Consider the following 17,776-nt stretch of genomic DNA (forward strand, 5'->3'; position numbering starts at 1 on the left):
GATCAGAGGACTCCACTAAGCCATGACAACCCTACTGTCTGATGAAACCTGTGGAATAAGTGTTCTTTTAAGCTAGGAAGTTTGTACTAACTTATTAGGCAGCACTGGGAAGCCCATACAAGAGGCAAGTGGCAAGGACTAAATCCGAGCTCACCAAGTGAGAAAAGTGCCCCAGGCAGAGGAAAGAACACAGCGGCATAGAAAATTCTGGCTAAGAAAATGCTCAGTGTTTGGGCGTAGTCAGCCTACAGGAAAATCAAAGAGTGGGGGACAGTGGGCACCAAGAGGCATGGACAAGATCATGACAAGTCTCTTTTTCCAGAAGGGGAGTTTAGGCTTATTAGGTTATAGGGGGCTCTTACCAGACTTGTGCTGTGTTCTATTTCTGGGACTGAAGACAGAAGACAAGTTATGTATGGATCACAGCTACCCTGGTTCCATCAGGTCTCTCAGTCTCCTGCCATATTCCATTGAGCCCTCGAGCCCGCATTCATTCGAGCACAGGATGAAAAACTGTTCTAAGCTCCTCAGTAGTAGATAACACTTTGAGTCCAACACCTGGAGTCCATTTACTGTTTATTCATTTACTTGATATACCTTTTTGGAATAGCTATTCTGCAGATCCAGCACCTTTACGTATTCTGGGTACACAACCGCTAAACAAGTCCTGACCTCAAGGCTTAAATTCTATTAAGTTATGTTAGTAATCAGTGCATTAGCTTTCAAATAGCAATTCCTCACCCTATGGAGAACTTAGCAGTTATTTTTAAGTACTTTTACATAGAAATTCAAATTATCACACCCATATCCACTTTTGAGTGAAAACTGCCAGCTCTGTAAACAGATAGGTGGGGGTGTCATGTGACAGAAAACCTAACAATTCCACCACAGCTGATTGGACCATGTGCAAACACTGGTTCAAGAGCAGCAAATTCATTGGCTAACCAATAACAAAGGACGTGGCATGGTCACAGTTGGGCTAATAAGATGGTCTTAGAAATCTTAGCTGAAGGAAAAATAGAACAAGGCAGTTAGCAAAAAGAGCTGGAACAAACAGATATAAAAAGGACTTACAGTAAGGATGGCCACATTTTTCATCTGAACTTTTTGATACTTTCAATAGTGGGAGCATACCAGAAGTTTTTTTTAAGTTAAAATGCTTTAAGTTTTACAATTATAGTTTTACAATTATAATTACCATTACGGAAGTGTTACAAAAACTAGCGAGTTATAGATTAACGCCACACTATAAATTACAAAACCACCGCAGTAAGAACATTCAGAATATCACTGATGGGCATTATGCCAGGATTGCCCAGCCTCTGTTCCCTGCATTCCATTCACATACTTCACTCACAAGATTTCAGAAGTTTCTTAATGAATTCGTGACAACTTTGTGCATCTCAGGCTCAGGACACAGCACAGACAGCTGGTAGACCAAGTGGCCAGCAGAGGCAGTACTGGGATAGTTCTCCCACAGCCAACCAGGCCAACAGGTTAGCTCCAACCGTCACTGAAGTGCATACTTTACCAGTGAGCACCCCACGTATTATCCTTGAAGTGGGGGGTATTAGCTCTATTGCATCTAAAAGGGGTCCAAAAAAGAGCAACAGATTATCATGCTCATCTTTCAGATTTAACCATGTGTTAAAACAATACCACATTCACTGCACTAGCATCTCACATTCCCCTAGACAAAACCATGGTAAAAGCTCAAAGCACAAAGTAAAGGTCTACCAAGCCTGCTCTGGCTTACTTTAATTCTATCAACATTCCAATAAAAAGGAGAACTCCAGAAGAGCCCGTATGTCCATCAATGGATGAACAGATAAAGAAGATATGGTGTATATATACACACAATGGAGTATTACTCAGCAATCAAAAAGAATGAAATCTTGCTATCTGAAACTACATGGATGGAACTAGAGGGTATTATGCTAAGCCAAGTTAGAGAAGGACAAATATGTGACTTCAGTCATAGGAGGACTTTAAGATACACAACAGATGAACATAAGGGAAGAAAAGCAAAGATAAAGACAAGGAGGGGGACAAAAACATAAGAGACTCTTAAATATGAAGAGAGGATAACTGGAGGGGTTGTGGGAGGGGGGAATGGACTAAATGGGTAAGGGGCATTACGGAATCTACCCCTCAAACCATTGTTGCAGTATGCTAACTTGGATATAAGTTTAAAAAATAAGTTTAAAAAAATGAAAACTGCAGGACAAAGGCTAAGCCAGAAGGGATGCCAGGACAAGAGCTATCAAATGGAGCAGTCCCGTAAACAGGTAACACACAAGGACCCCAATATAATTGTTGGGTACAAGTCAAAGTTCTGACTCACACAGACATCAGCAGTGCAGTAGAAACAGAAGAATGTGTGAGACCATGAGAACATGGAGAGGGTTGAGAGTAACAGACAGCTAGAGTTGTTCCTTGCTGGATTCTACTTTCACTCCAAGCAGATCTTTATAATTCACTTCCACGTTCATGAGATACCTTCACTAGGTCATGCATTAACAGACCCCAATTACAGTAGCACACCACATGGAGAATTATTTTTACAAGCAACAGAGAACTCAACCTAAGCCAGATGAGGTTAAAAGGGAATGTACTGGGTCATATAACTAGACACAAGGTGCCTTCTGGATCCTTATCTCAAATGATATCACCAGGACTAATCTCTTGGCTTTGCTTCCTCTGAATTGGCTCTGCACACAGGATCCTGACCACAGTTTCCCATAATGCAGGCTCCCTCCCCATGGGAAGGGCCACTCTATACCTTGTGTCATTACCTCAGTGGACCCAGTCTGTCCTAGCATTCTCTTTAAAAGTCCTGAGGTTTGCTCCAGTCAAATCAGCTTAGCTTATTTCCCCAGCTCGGAGTTAACCATGATGTTCAAAGAAAGGAGAGAAACTGACGGATCAAAACCACACTCGGCCCTCTGCTGACACCCTGGGTGGGTTCAATCCTACATAAGTCTCCTCAGACAGGCTCCGGCTAGTTGTCCACCAAAAGGTTCTTTCACCCAGAGGCATAGTTCCCTGGTGACCAAGCAACTGAGCTCCAGACAATAGATTGGGAGAAGTGCGCCCCTCGGGAACTGGCCCATAAAACCTCCCATGTAATCCTCCAAGTTCTAAACAAAGTATTTTAATACTTTAAGTATTCCTACATTTTAAGTTTAAAAAATTTTTTTAATGTTTGAGAGAGAGTGTGAGCAGGGGAGGGGCAAAGAGAGGGAGACCCAGAATCTGAAGCAGGCTCCAGGCTCTAGAAACATTTCCTTGCCTGCACTAGCCAGATTATTAAAGGCTCAAAATCTAGGTGTTAAATTTTTTATCTCAATTCTGGTATTTCTCTGGTGATGCAGTGGCCCCAAGTGTATCATGCTCAGTTTTAATCATTGCCCTGAGTATTCAGATCTGAGGAGGTGTGAAAACTTAGAATAAGTTCTAGATCATACTTTGTTCTAGATCATATTTTGTCAATATCTAAATTCTACCATAGTTATGGTCTCGGTGTACAGTTAAGGAGAAAATGATCATTAAGGGCATGCCACATAACATGGAAAAAGGAGGAGCTCACTAGAAGGTAGAAGAATTAAGTTCCAATGTCCCCTGTGCCGCCTAGCATTTATTGTCACTGAGCTCTAAATCCAACCCCCTTCATCACCCAGCCTAGGATGCTAGACTATTTCTCCCTTGCCTACCCGCACAATATTAACCTGTGTCAGTAGGGGCGCTGGAGAGACAGTGGCAAGAGGACTGGTTTTGTTGTTTTGGTTCCGCCCCTGCTCCGGGTTCCTGCAGGTTTTGTTGCCTTCTTGCTCCTGTGGTGCTGAGCTGGTGTGCAGGACAACAAATGAAGCTCCCTGCTAGCAAACTGAAGTGGCACTTGTGCAGACAGAACCCCAGTGAGCTCCACAGGTGCCCCAACCCAAACACAGGTTTCCTGGTGATGAATTGGGCAGCACTCCTCCACAGGTAGCTTCCCGGGAAATTTCATCAGCCCCACAACAGGCAGTTTCTGGTCTAGGACTGCCAGCTTCCCTGTGCCAGAGCTAACCATAGACCAGCTCTGCCCCCACCAGCAACCTGGTGAATTGGTCTGCCATCTGTCACCATACCCCCTTCTAAGATGGTCTGAGTTCCAGGCATAAGGTCCCCCTTCCCAGTTACTTCTTGAGTACTCTGAGCCCTTAGAGTTCTCTCCTATCCCCCGGCCACAGTAAAGTTCCAGTAAATAGTTAATGACTCTTTACATGAAGCTTCCATGTTCAAGTCACGGTTTGGTTTCTGGCTCCCGACTGGATCCTAACTGCTAGACCTTTGCAATTCTTTACTCAGGTGACATTGGGTGAAATGCATCCCTTCCCCAGATCTTGAGTCTTTTCTGGAAAAATTAGGGTATCTGATTAGCTCAAAGCTAGGGAGCTAAGCTACAATCCGTGGAAGGCCAGTTGAAAAGCAACTTTGTTTTTTATATTAAAACCACCAACTTCTTGGTTTGAGAGAAAATACAAAAATTATCACAATCCAGGTTTTACATGGGAGTTGCAAAAGGTCTTGGAAATTAGACCGTGAATAAAACATTGTCCCACTCGCTAGCCCACTGGCAGATTTTTTTCATAATATTGTAGAATGGCATTTTCCGCCAGTATGGGCCTCCAGGGACCATCCATCGCCTAAGAGTCATTCCATACAATACTAAAGCTGACCAGTCTTCCTGTGCTACTGGGCAGTCAGCAAGGCAGGTATCTTCAATTATTCATGCTGGCTTTTCTGCAAGACAAATCTTACTCAGGCTACTAAACCAGTCCATCTCAAGGCCCAATGTGATGGAAACTCTGAAGGGACATGGTCTTCTCCGGGCTGCTGGGGCCTGAATGCTGCTTGGCATCAGGCTCGGGGCACTCTGCTCTAGGAACCTTCCAACAAATTGTATTAGGGTAAGGCACCATTCATTTGTTGTTTTTTTTTACTCAGTTGTTATTTCCTTCACTGCAAACCCATCAATCATTCCAAACTTAAAACAAACCCAGAGAAATACAGTTTAAAAGTGAAAATGAGTAAAAGGAAATTTTTCTCAGGCTAAAGAAACAAAATCATATCCTGCTGTCAGAAGGTTTTAAGTTTTTAAAAGTAGAAAGACTGGTACGTAAAAGATGCTGGTCTCTTCTGCTCCTCCCAGCTCCATGAGAGTTCAGTGGTTTACAAAACATGGAAGGATATGGTAGGTATGTAAGCCTGAAGTGAACACCACAGGGGTGTGTGCAGACTGGCGGGGACCACCCTTCAAAAGCAGAAGGGAAGGGACTATTCACACTGCACTGCAGTCCCTTCAGGGGCACCCATCACCAGGATGAAGGGGGAGTAGTCTGGGTTCTGGAACTGGTGACTGGCTTACCTCATGGAGCCCTCTGCTCAGCTGCCTGGCATCCTGATCCCTGCACCTTCAGTGTCTGGCCTCAGATTCTCAGACTGGCAGGGATTGCATCATTTATTTCAATCACTTAAGAAGATGAATGTGGCATCACCAGTGAGGAGCAGAAGGAGCCACAGGCTTTGGAGCCCAGCAATAGTCCAAGCGGCTGGCAGGTCCTAATCACATCACTTTGAATCAAGATTCCACGTGGTCCCCTTCCTTTGCCCAGTTTGGAGTTCACTCCCAATCACCATGCAGTCTCCCCACTCCCACACACATATATTCACACCCACGTGCACATCTACACATAGTCCCAGACACATTCACCTTCACATGCCAATGCACACACCAACAAGCAACATCTAGAATAGGCTGCTTCTAGGATGCTCTGATCCTGATAGGCATAGGTTCTAATTAATATCAAGTTAGCCCCGGGGAGAGGGGAGGGTGGACAGCATCGCTGTTCATAGGGAGGAAAATACAGTAGAGATCTTTTACAGTATGTGATTTCAAGGTGCTGCTTTAAATGGCTTCCTGACTTCACCACAGCCTTAACCATTATGTTAATAGATTATGTTAATTTTTGTAAAGGTGACACTTTGGGGGGGAAAAAAGGTTCTGGAGAGATCATTTGCTCCCCTACTTCACTCCTGGAGCCCCAGATTTCTGGGCCTGTTTATAGCACCAGTTTGTTCTGGCAGATGGCAGCAATTAGACCTTCCTAATTTAGGATTTGCCAACATTTCACTGCTGCTGGTCAAGACAGAGCTGGAGAAAAGGTAATTTTATGTCATGATTGACATGGATATAAGTGAGGACCACAAATTCTACCTTCTCCCATCAAAACTTGGAGTCTAGGTCCCTTTTCCCTTGAATCTAGACCAGAGCCTTTCTCTGATGCAGAAGAACATAGCCTATGTAACACTACACCAGCTCCAGACCTAGGCCCTAAGGAGCCTGGTAGCTTCTTTTGCTCTCCTAGAGCTCTCCACCACCATGTAAGGTGGTCTACTTAGCTGGAGAGATCACATGGAAAGAGAAAGGCACCTAGCCAGCCACCAGTATTCCAGTCTTTGCAAAAGAGGTGCCAGATATGCAAGTAAAGCCATTCAGCATCTGCTCCAGCCAAGCTCCAAGTACATGCAGCCACACAAGGGACTCCTGTCCCCACCACCTGGAACAGCAACGAGCTACCCCTACTGAGCCCCGTCCAGGTTATAGAATTCTGTGTTTTAAGGAACTAAGTTTTGGGCTGTTTAGTCACACATCAACAGAGAGCAGAAATAAAATGCTTACTGGGACTAAAGGGAGTCCCCAACAAAGGATCAAGGTGCACACTGACCTCTGGTCTATGTGACACAATATGGTGACACCTTAGATCTTAAGCCTAAGTGTTTTATAAGTGTTTATGAGTGTTTATAAGTGATCTATAAGTGTTTTAGGAGATAAATGTAGGTCTTCCAAAATATCCCCAGATCAGGTGCAATTATCCCTATTTGATAGCTGAAGAAACTGACGTTTAAAGACTAACCTACTCACCGAAATCCACACCCGGAAAAAAAATCCAGTGAAGAAATGGGCAAATAACACGAATAGACACTTTTCCAAAGAAGACATTCAGATGGCCAACAGACACACAAAACGATACTCAGCGTCCCTCATCAGGGAGATACAAATCAAAGCCACACTTAGATACCACCTCACACGAGTCAGAGTGACTAAAATGAACAACTCCAGAAACTATCAACACCAGCCATGACGTGGAGAAACAGGAACCCTCTTGCACTGTTGGTGGGAATGCAAACTGGTACAGCCACTCTGGAAAACAGTGTGGAAGTTCCTCAAAAAAAAAAAAAAAAAAAAAAATAGAACTACCCTACGACTCAGCAATAGCACTACTAGGAATTTACCCAAGGGATACAGGAGTGCTGATGCATAGGGGCACACATACCCCAATGTATATAGCAGCACTTTCAACAATAGCCAAGTTATGGAAAGAACCTAAAGGTCCGTCAACGGCTAAATGGATAAAGAGGTATTATATATGCAATGAAATACTACTTAGCAATAAGAATTAAGTCATGCCATTTGCAGCAATGTGGATGGAACTGGAGGGTATTATGCTAAGTGAAATAAGTCAGATATCCTAGGTTTTCACTCATAGGTGGATCCTGAGAAACTTAAAAGACCATGGGGGAAGGAAAGGGGGAAAAATAGTTAACAGAGAGGTAGGGAGACTCTTAAATACAGAGACTCTTAAATACAGAAAACAAACGGAGGGTTGATGGTGGGGTGGGGGGGGCGAGAGGGGAAAGTGGGTGATGGGCAGGGAGGAGGGCACTTGAGATGAGCACTGGGTGTTGTACGTAAGCCAACTTGACAATTATATTTACGAAAAAAAAAAAAAAAAAAAAGATTCCAGGCTGCCTTTGAAAGGCCCTCAAACTAAAAAAGAAAATAAAGACTAACCTAGGGTCACAGGTCTAAAAATATAACTACTGAACCCAGACCTGATTCCAAAGCCTTTATGCCTTCTGAGACAGCATGTTACTCCTTAATTGTCCTAGGATTCTTCTGGTACCCAGCAGCCTGGCAACATTTCTAAAGATATGAAGTAATGAATGCCAAACAAAAGAATTTAAGTAAATGTTTTGCAAAATCCATAGGGATGCCCTCACCAGGGTCCTTTGCTTTCTTGCTGCAGAGCACATTGCAATGCCCTGAGTAGTGCTTCCATCAAGAATAGTGAGGCACCTGAGTGATTCAGTCGGCTAAGCCTCTAACTCTTGATTTTGGTTAGATCTCATGGTTCTCATAGTTCAGGAGATCAAGGCCTTGTGTCAGGCTCTGATGGTGCAGAATCTGCTTGGGATTCTCCCTCTCCCCCTGTGTCCCTCCCCTACTGGCTTGTTCTCTCAAAAAAAAAAAATAAATAAAAATTGAAAATTAAAAGAACCCATCAGGGTCTCCCATGTGGCTCGGTCAGGTTAAGCATCTGTGCTGACAGCTCAGCCTGGAGCCTGCTTTGGATTCTGTGTCTCCCCCTCTCTCTGCCCCTCCCCCACTCATGCTCCGTCTCTCTTGCTCTCAAAAATAAACGTTAAAAAGAAGAACCCATTGCAAGCATGCATTTATATACATAAGGCTGATCTTTCACTAGCTATTACAATGTGAGCAGGTTTTGATTTTCTGATTTCTTGGTTTCATTTTAATGGAGCACACCCTAGGTTTTAAGCAGTGTAAAGTCCAGCAAAATTAAGATCTTTCCCCCATTGTTTTGTACTGAAACTTAAGGGGATAGAAATTTTACAACAAATTTATCTGGGCAGTGGGGGTACGGGAAGAAGAGGGACAGAGGAAAAAAACTAGATTCTGGAAGATGAACCACTGCCTCTTTCAAGATGGAAGTCAAGTCGTTTCTTCAACACTTGGTAAAGTCCTTGTTTTGACTTACAGCACCCCAAGAGAATCTTCTGGAGCAAAAGCCCCAAGTCCTAGAGTCTGGTTCATTTGGCCAATATGGACCTGACCTGCCACTAGACTAGCAGAGGACATTTCCACAGCAATTTACCTGATGCACACGTGTGCTTTTAGATGGCCTCACAGACACACAACAGGGAGCCTTCCTGTCCACCCCAGGCAGCAGCTTGCTGGTGGAGAAGAGAGAAGGCAGCTTTGCTGTCAAACTGACCTGGACTTAAATCCTAGCTCTATCACTTATTGTGTCATCTTGGACCAGGTACTTAGCATCTCTTAAGTTTCTCATCTGCAAAACACCTCTAAGTGTGATTTTAAAAGAGGGAGCCCAACCTTTGTCACTGTCTACCAAAGAAGCACATAAACACACTTTGGGTATAGTGGTCCAGTGTAGCTAACCAGATTTGCTAGAGAACAAAGGGAAGGGATAGGTGACAGACTACTAATTGCCCCCAAGTATCCATTCTCCCTTCTTCCTAGGGAAAGAATCCATTATATTTGAGCACATGAAATGTGGCCACCATTGCTGCTAGGTATGGCTTAATGACAAAGCTCTGAACACTGGAATGTAAGTATTAGGTAGGACTCTGAGAGACTCCTTGAAGGAGGCCTGCCCCCGTTAGTTCTTTCCTCACTTCTGTCCACTGGAATGTAGATGTGGAGACTGAAGCCTAAGCAGCCATCTTGAACCATGGGGGCAGAGTCCTAAGGGTGACAGAGCAACAAAGAAATCAAAGGCTTATTGACTTGTCAAGCATGCCAGGTTCCTTTAGTAAGGGGGAAGCAACCTTTCTATCACTATTTTGTCTATTGCCCACAACTCAACTTGAGCTTTATCAGTACTAGAACTTAACATGATTTGTGGTAAATCTGCGGTTAATGCACACTCAAGAAGAAGTTTTCCAAGAATGCTTATTCTGGATTCCTTAAAAATGGAGTCTCTCCTGTTGCCTAAAATGTTTATCTTTAAGCAACAACATTGTTGACCCCAATCTAGCATGCTTGTCAGCAGAATCCATGGTACTCAAGACTCTTTACAATCATCTAGGAATCCCAGTGGCTTCTGGACTGAAAAGTTAAATACAAAGTGAAAGGCACAGCTTTGGAGAACTTGCCACTTCAAGCCACATCATATTCAATGGAAGTAATCCCATCTACAGGTTTCAGTGTTTACTATGGGCAGAGCGCTAGACACTGGACCTAGAAGATCACATTTAACCTTTCCAACCAACTTGTGAGTACCTATGGTCATCCTTCCTATACTACAAATGAAAAAAACCAAGGCTCTCAGCCAGGTCACCATCTGCCTTCCCAAAACACCCTGTTAATGGATTCAGACAGGACCGGAGAGCTTAGGTCCCCGCTTCCCCCACATTCTCACATCTAAATCTGAGGGTTAAGGGGGGGGGGGGGGAGAAAAAAAAAACCCTTTCAACACTATGTAGAGATGCTCCTCCATAGACAGGATTCCTGAACACAATAGGCAACACAAACTCTTTTCTCATGGTGACCTTTTACACCATCATCCAACTTAAATCTAACCTCCCAATATAGCAACAGGATTTGGATTAACATCTGCTTACTCTTGATTTATGGGATTTCATTTCAAACCCTATTATCTATCTAGCATTGATGAAGCTTCAACTTTGTGTTGGCTCCTAAGATTGGTTTTGAAGCATGCATTCATGCCCTCAATCATTTTAAAAGACCTGACTGCAGACTCCAGGATAAATTTAGAGGAGAGCAGAAAACTTACCACCAACTGAATTCGGAATTTATACTCGTCTCCTCTTGAGTTACCTGGACCTCTACTCAGGTGCCAAAGTCCAGACTGATTCAGGTTCTGCTCCTTGAATCCCGTTAAAAAAAAAAAAAATTCTGGATGCATAAAACTATCAAGTAAGGTAAACATTTGGCCCTTTACATCAGTCTAAGAGGATTTGATGTTCAGTGAAATTTAGAAGTGTGTATAGACTTTCATCCCAAAGTAACAGATTCTCCTGAAATACAGGACCTCTCTCAAAACAGTACCAGTAAATAAGACATCCAAGCAGAAATGGTTCTTACGTGGAAACCAAAGTACAGATGGAATACACTGATGGTGTCATAAGTGGTTAAGGAGTAAAAATTCCTGAACAGCTGAGGGTTAGGAGACACTGGTGAGACAAGAGCTGCATTCCTTCAAGGAAGGCTATCCACCGTGGGTTTGCCTTCCCTGGTCATAGACATCCCCCACTTGTAGTTAACTAGGCCCAGAGAGCCTGGGCCAGGACAGCTGCTATGGGTTGCTATGATCCTTGAGAAATGAGCAATCTCAAACCTTACGTTTGTCCAGGAGTATTAAAAACTGTGTCCTGTCATACCCTTTCAAAGCTGGCACATACAGCTAATTTAAAAGAGACTATGTGGCCTGCTCTGAAGGTCTCAATGCTCACCAGCTCAAGATTAGGGAGGGAGCCCTCTGGAGCCCAAGAAGTAGTAACACCAGGTGCACCAAGGCCATTGATGCACACACTTTCCCTAGGACCCATGGGAAATCCATTGATTTGCCAAAAATGAATCGAGCATTTTTCTGGCTGCAGTCTATAAACCAGACAAAACCCCCCTGCCCTCATAAAGCCTACCTTCTAACATAGAAAGGCAGGCAATACGGGAAACAGGAGTAGCTACAGTGTAGAAGTAGTGGCTGCTGCAAATACTTTGCTGCACCCAGATCCACAGAGCACTCACCACTCAGTAGAGGGCTTCTCATCACAGGCCAACGAATTAGGAGCCTGCTCTAGCCACAAGAGTTGGACTCGCATTTTTAGAACAAAGCCAAAAGTGCTGGTGAATTAATACCCCAGAAGGAACCCTCAACCATAAAGGAACAGGGGTTGCCCCTCAGTTCCAGGTAGGTCTTCCGCTGGCTTCCCAGGATACCACAACATTCTCCCCTTGCCAACTGGCATGAAGTTAAGCTTCACTGGTAGAAGGTGGAGAGATGCTGAAGAAGGAAGGGGCTTCTCCTGGTTCTGGTGTAATCTTCTCTGCTCACTCCTCCAGCATGGCAGATGGTGTAAAGGACACCATCTGAACTCAAACTCACCACCACCTCCACCTACCACCCCAGGGGGCTTCAGCTATACCAAGCTCACAAGTTGCTCCCAATGAGTTTTGCAGCAGGGCATATTCTTGGGGGCTACTTCTGCTGGCACCCTAGTGCCCAGGGAGAACCAGAGGTGAAACACCTCAGCATACTTGACGAACCTGTTGGCCTCAGCCATACCCTCTCTAATTAGAGCTAGATTTTTGCCCTAAGTGGGGAGAGGGAGAACACCTTCAAGAGTCCTTCCTTCCCTGGTGCTCTGCCACAGCCCTAGACACCGGGACCACTCCCTCTACCTTCCTGTGTTCTTTATGGTGCTTACACATTAGTAGGTAATACCCTAGCATAGTTAATTCATTAAAATTATTCCCATTCAAGTCACAGTATGGTTTGTCTAATTGGACCCAGAGTGTTATTTCAGTGACGATTTCCTTTAATTCCTAGCTCAAAATATTAGAAACACGCCCCCATGCATCCCAAACTTCTGAATAACCACCCTCACCTGAGACACCTGAATAAGTTTCCAAAAGCTTGAAAACAAGAACTCTTTCCCTAACAATTCCACTTTTCAGAATCCAGGATCCTCTGAAGATTGAGCAAAACTTTAAGCAATGTTTGTTGCAGTATTTCTATCTCAACCACCCTCCCTTTTACAAACTTATAATTTGTATTACTATGGTCTATTCTTTTGCCTTTTGAATTTCTAATCCCAAATGGGATATAAACTGAAGAACAGTACCATTTCAATCCTGTTCATTGCTCATCTCCCCACAACCCTTGCCACCATGAGACTGGATGAGATAACCTAGGGATCCAGGCTATATCTAAATGGGAAGAGAAAAAAAAAAACAGGAATGGAGAGAAAACACAAGGGAGGGTGAAAAGGCGCCTCTGCATCCACCTCCCATCCATTAGCAGAGACTGGCATTGTGAGACTAGAAGGGGCTTCGCTGAGCGACAACCCCCACAAGTGCATCTAGTAACAACAACATAGAAGAGACAGAACAGCGGAGAGGCACAGCCAAGCCCAGACCCCCTGGGGTCCAACAGATTTCATTGGCTTAGAAGAGCTCCATAATGCTCTAAAGATCCTGGAAAAGCAAAGAACCTGTATTTATTCTGCATGTGAATACCCATGGCATGGGGTGGGGGGCGTGGAGTACACGCAGGGGGGAAGGGAAACCGTGCACACAGTCTATGCTGCCAAGTTGCACCTCCTACCTGCATCACAGGCCAGACCAAGTGAAGTCACCCACCGGAGTGAGCAGTGTAGATAAGGCCCTGGCAGGGAAATATTGGAGGTCCAGAAGAAACTTGCTCACTCATAATCAAACACCAAAGGGGCCTCCTGGGAGTGGGGGGGGCAGGCAGATGGCTAGCAGGGGGAGAGCCACAGCTGAGTACCATAGGGGGATGAAGAATCTTGAATCTACCTGGGAAAAGCCCCTGGATCATGTTTACTGTTTGTGAAAGACCAAGGACCAAATTCTCCCCTATTCATGGAAACGAAAAACTCCTTCAGTTATGAACTGTGGGCTCTGCTGTTGTGCTCAGGTTTTGAGGACCGTTTTAATGGTTCAATTTATACCCATTACATGTGGCCTTGATAAAGGGTGGGCCCCCGAACTGCACTTGTGTAACATTGGGGAATCACTGTTCCAGTTTTTGACAAATCTGGTTACTTCTATTAACATTTCTCTTCAAGTCACCTTGCTTTTATATTTAGGTCCATTAAGTAATGTTAGTTTTTTCATGCTCATGTTATTGCATATATTAAATGCCTATTTATACCTATTAAAAAAGGTCTGATCTTTCTACTACTTAAAAATCATCTCCTATACCATTGACAAGTATAACACATTTGGGAAATCGTATTACTACGAAAGGTGTAAGGTCCTTTATTATTTCCAAATCACGGTGAAGGACTTGGAAGTTCTCTGGGAAACGTCAGAAAGGCTAAGGAGGATTCTGTGAGCTGTTGGCATTTTCCTGATGAAGAGAAAGATCCGCCCTATTAAGCTTCTCTTCAAAAAAAAAAAAAAAAAAAAAAAAAGATCGCTGGAGACATTCAGAAATCTCAAGAACAGACTGCTAGAGGCTTCCACTTCCCTTGTAGGATATCCACATCCCAAGGGAGGTCAGCTTGTACAGAAGACCCATCATCTCTGGGGCTATCTAAAGAGAAAGGAAGAGATTAAGGAAACTACAGTATGTAAACAACTTACAGAATCTGAGCACATTGCTGTGTTTAGTGGAAAGGACACCAAAATAGAGAACCAGGAGCACCTGGGTCCCCGTCTCATCCCTGCCACTTACAGGTAGAGCTGAGGTCCTGCAGGTAAATGGCTCCCCATCTCCAGAACTCCATTTTTCTTCTAGAAAAGGGCTGGGTCAAACCAGAGCCTCTTAGGCTAGCAATGGATAGGCCTTACCTACGAATACCCTTACAAGAAGGTAAAATAAGGAGTAGCACCTTTCTAAGTTTGGTTATTCTCCAGCAACCACTGGACAGTGTGGTCTCTAAGGCATATTCAGAAGCCGACATTCCTTCCACTGTTCGGAGTCCACCTTCCATATAGAGATGCCCCTCTGAAGCCATCCGCAGGGAAGAGCTCCCAGGGAAGAGAGGAAGAACCAGGAGCAAAGCCTTGGGCTCACCCAAGACAGAAGTGATAAGGCCCTTCCCCCTGCCCTGGGAGGGGAAATCCGCCCTTGAGTGTAAGGGCACTAAAGGCTCCCCTCAGACACGGTCCCACACCCTTGCTCCCATTCTCATGTGTCCCCTGAATCCTGGGGCTGGCTTCCTCTAGGGACACGCAGATTCAGCCCAGAGGCACGGTGGAGGTCAATGCCTCCAGTCAAGCATGGTCTGGCCCAGTGAGCTGCAGCCCTTATGTTCCAGGGCACTGGTTTTCTTGGAAGTAATCTTCCTTAGGTTTTCTGCTCTGAAAAACTTGTTCAAAACAGCAATGTAAGGCTTTGTATGGACTCAGGCAATGCATTCAAAATGCAGAGAAATGACTCAAAGATTTATAGTTGCCTGAACTCTCACTTCCTACTCCTTTAGCCACGGTCTTGGTCTTTTAAGCTTGACAACTGTATCTCCCTTTGCAGGCGTTTGTACCCTGTAATCCTCTGTTGTGTGAATTGCCTTAGAATGGAAGCTTCCCGGCACAGGAAGGAATCCTTGGTCGCCCTTATATGTCCCACCTGCAATCTACAGGAGCTGCTCACTGATGGTCACATGTCATTTCATTGTACAACAGGCTAGTGCAGCTACAGTCACATCGGGGCCACACCAAGACCTCTTCTAGGCTGGCCTTCAGGAACTACAGGAGGACCCAGTTCCCCCAGCAGCAGCTAGAAGGGGAGTGAAGTTAGCCCCTGGCCCCTTGAAATAATTTCAAGCTCAGAAAGGAAGACTCTTATCCAGGGCAAGCCCAGGTGTGCCAGCATGCAGGGCTCTTGCTGTAGACTCCTGGCCTCACTCTCAAGGCTGCACATAAAGCATCCCAGCACCCCTCCCCAACTCAACCCCCCCGCCCCCCCCCCCCCACACACACACACCCTGGCACGGCAGTGGTAGTTAGCACTCCATAACACCACTACAAGCTCTTTATACCTAGTAACTTATTTCACACAACCCTGTAAGAACAGGGCAGCTACCACCATTTTACAGATGGGGAAATAGTAACTCGCCAGAGATCAGATTTCTACACACTGAAGCCAATATCAAAACCCAGGGATATGGCCAGCTCCTTCACACAGCGTGGAAAGCATTCACACATGGAGTACTGGACCCTGCTCCTGCAGATTTTAGCACAAATCCACAAGCAAGATCCAAATGGAAAGGACTGGAACTCCGTTCTGGTTTAAAGCCTTCCTCGGCTGGTGAGCAGCAGGCCAAAACACCACCACCAGAAAGGTATCTATGGAAGACCAGGAGAAGCATGTCAGAGGCCTGCTCAGAGAGCCAGGGAGCAGTTGCCCCCAGGGGCACCTCCCCCTAGGCTGTGGGTCCATTGTGTCTGCCCAGTCCTTGGGACTGGGGCCAGCTAGGGCAGTGCCCTTGCACTAGATCTCGTGACAGTACTTATTTCCCCAGGTAGTTTTTGTCACTAAGTTTTGAAACTTCTGCTTCTAGCCTTTGCTAATGAACTCTGAAAGGCCTGGTTTTCAGTCAATCTAATTGCAGGACAATGTTTTTTTACACTTGCTTACATACACACACAAACCGATTAAGCTGGGCAACTTCTAGTGCCTGCCTGTACTTTCTTCAGTTTCCATGTGAAATGCCCTTGAACTAGTATTAAAACTCCGGCTCAGATGCCACATACACCAGAAAGGCTTCCTAGAGCTCTCCAAGCAAGATTCTTTCCCCTCTCTAAACACGGAGGGCTTTTTAGATTTCATCTCCTTTCTGATACCTTCATCTTATAAAAGTGTTCTTCTAATCTCCCCTGATCCCTTGGAGGGCCAAGTACCTTACTATGCACTCCACCTCTGTGATGAGTAGATCAATAGATACTTGTTGAGTTTTACAAACTCTGATCCCCAGTGATGGCAAAGGTTAGAAGTTAGATTGTAGAGAACACCTGGGTGGAATTAGAGGCCCTCATCAGGCTCCACACTAACAATGTGGAGCCTACATGGGATCCTCACCCTCCCGAGCTCTTTCTCTGCCCCTCCCTCGCTTGCTCACATGCTCTCAAATTTAAAAAAATATGATTGATCACTCATGATCTCTGGTGAGGAGGATTAAAAACAGTGAGACCATAGGAAGCACAAATAAAGGTGAACATTTGGTTTATGACAAGTTATGCATCTTACTTCTCGAAGACTAAGATTTGCATTAAGGATCCTACCAGATCAAGCCAAGAGCCTACATCTTACTACCAGAAACAGCCTTAATTCTCCTGGCATAAGAACATTCACTGACCAAGTTTATCAACAGGGAAATTTTAATTCTTTCCAACCTTGCCACCCTCCAGTAATATTGGCCAATGCCTTAAATATGTAAAGATATTCAATGCTTCGATTATCCTCTGGGAATTTTAACTGTTGTTTTCATGTACATTAATAAGTTCTTGGTGTAATTTTTCCCAAGAGAACGTATCAAAAGAAAGTTGCATAGATTTACATATGTTACTGCTAATAAACCTCCCAAGAAGAAAATAGCCTTCCATCCAGGTGGAAACCGTATCGCTTTAAATCAAAGCTTAATGACAATCAAAGTGTTTTTATAGAGTTATAGAAGAACGCTAGGCTGGAAGTCAAAGACAATTGGGAAATTTAAATTGCGATTTTGACAAGTGGCTACTCATCTGATGGCCGTGTGAGCATGTTCTGATCTCTAGTATGCTTTATCTACCATTTTGTCTGCCCAGAATGTATACACCCTTCTTGTTAAAAAGTAATTCCAGGACAGTTGGGGCCTGGGGGAAGGAGGGAGTGGGTGTGGGGAATGGCTTAATTTTCTATCATGGATACTAAAAGGATGAACATTCCCTCCCCAGCTATGAGGCTGCAAAGGTGTAGGCATAGGATGATGAAACTTAAATAGAAAAGATTTACCAGGGAGCAGAATCCTACACGAATTTATAGGAAAGACAGCATCTCAAGTTAGGGTAGTATCGTGGGTAAGTTTTTTTTTTTTTTTAAAGTCATCTGGTAGAAAAAAAGATAAGAAGTATTTGTAAGTGACTTATTGTGAGGTCTAAAATTGCTTCAAAATACTCCAAAAAAAAAAAAAAAGTTAAATGGAAGACAGATTAAATAAAGTT

Source organism: Acinonyx jubatus, chromosome D2 (genome assembly GCF_027475565.1).
Source record: "Acinonyx jubatus isolate Ajub_Pintada_27869175 chromosome D2, VMU_Ajub_asm_v1.0, whole genome shotgun sequence".
Classification (NCBI taxonomy): Eukaryota; Metazoa; Chordata; class Mammalia; order Carnivora; family Felidae; genus Acinonyx; species Acinonyx jubatus.